We start from the raw sequence: 1,754 nt of genomic DNA on the forward strand, positions 1-1,754 counted from the left end.
AGAAATGTGAAAGCTCATATTTCCAAAAGTGTTCTTAGGTTGTGTGTGCATGTATGTGCACGTGTGCATGTGCACATGTATTTGTGTTTTCATTTGCCTTGGCCATCAGATCGCTCACATGTTCCATTCATTTATTAATTTAACAAGTGTTCGCTGATCCGCATGCCAGATATTTCTGGGATGGTACTGATTACCAAATTGTTCTTAACTTTTTAAAAGCCAGAATATTCATTAAAACAAGAATGTAAGTAAATTATAACTAATTCTTCTCAAGCAAGTACTTCAGTGTATGTTTGAGATTATTTTTATGCTAATAGTGGTTAAAAATTTTTATCCAAATAGCCTAACAACTGGGCAAAAAGTTAATCTAATTTGAGAAAACTCAGTATTGTTTGATGAAAACAAATGAGATCATTGGGAATCAAACAGGCAGTTTTGGCAGCTTTTCTGTATTTACTTGGACTGAAAATCACCCTTTAATTTGGGGTTCTTTCATGAACAGTAATGCATTTGTTATCTGAATATATGTGTTTGTTATTAGTGGATCCTAAATGAATAAGGTGTGTTTCAAACATTTATAGGTCAAATTCCATCTTCTTTCTTCACATAGAGCATGAAGTATTAATTATCCACAATACTCTGATGAAAGATAGAAGAACACATACAGGCTTTCGTTTGTCAAGTGGGGCTGATTTTCCACAGTCCTCTCTTGTCTTTGATTTCTGTGCACTTTGTCTTGTTTTTCTATGGATTGTGATCCCATGGGTTGCATTTTTTAATAGTTTAACTTTTATATTTGATTTAATATATGTGCTGCCGAAGTGAGCACTTTATGTTTGATTTAAAAAAAATCCTATGATGTCTCATAAAATGAAAAGAAAGAGACGAAATGTAAGTATTTGCTCATTGATTTCCAAAATCAGGCTGATAAGAATTAGCGAGCAAACATGCATGGGGAAATTTAGGGGAACTGGGCTTATTTATATAGACCAACTACTGACCAAAGTAAAAGGGGACTATGAATAAAAGGGCAGTAGATTAAGCATTATTAATTACAGGTTGGCTTCCATACAGTACAAGACCACGGATAAGGGACATTTTTTGGTGCTGTTTCAAGAATGACCTGGAAGATGCTCAGACCTCTCAGAATATTGTCATGTGGCTGTTTTGGAGGGAGCCAGCCACTTACAATATTTAGGTATAACATAAAAAAAAATCTTATGTAAAAATAATCACACTCTTTACTGTGTTGACAGGGTAAATTGTCCTACTGTTTAAATGTTTTGAGATGGAAGGACCAAGTTGGCCATGTGTCGATCTGGTGGTTTGCTTTTCACCAAACTTCTTTTGGTAGTTGTAACTGTGCATTGTCTGTTGCTCAAACAAAACAGTGGTTCTTTCCTCAACCTGTCTTCCTTTCTTTTAGACATAACCAAATTCCTTGGTAGTCATTGTATATGACCAGACTGGAAGTAGTTTGTGGCTTTTTTTTAGCATCCCATGTAAGGAATGACCCGCTTTTCGGTTGAAGGTCTGTCAGTCATTCAAACTATACTCTGAATTCTAGAGAATATTTGGGAAGAAAAGATAACCCCCTGTCTTAGATTTTCATAAAGATGCCGTGTTCAGCCCTGAGGTGGTGGTGATTATCGTTCTGACTTGGCAGGTGGGGAAACTTAGACACTTCGACAGATCTCACAGTTGCTGAGAGGCAGAGGGGGGACTCCCACCCCCAATGTTCCACTCTCCCTCCT

At 36.7% G+C, this 1,754-nt stretch overlaps 1 pseudogene; it reads left to right on the forward strand.

The window, feature by feature from the left end:
* The window catches only part of LOC103606598, a 64,739-nt pseudogene that overhangs the window by 39,388 nt on the left and 23,597 nt on the right, over positions 1–1,754 (forward strand).

Source organism: Galeopterus variegatus, unplaced genomic scaffold (assembly GCF_000696425.1).
Source record: "Galeopterus variegatus unplaced genomic scaffold, G_variegatus-3.0.2 Scaffold6721, whole genome shotgun sequence".
NCBI classification, from domain to species: domain Eukaryota; kingdom Metazoa; phylum Chordata; class Mammalia; order Dermoptera; family Cynocephalidae; genus Galeopterus; species Galeopterus variegatus.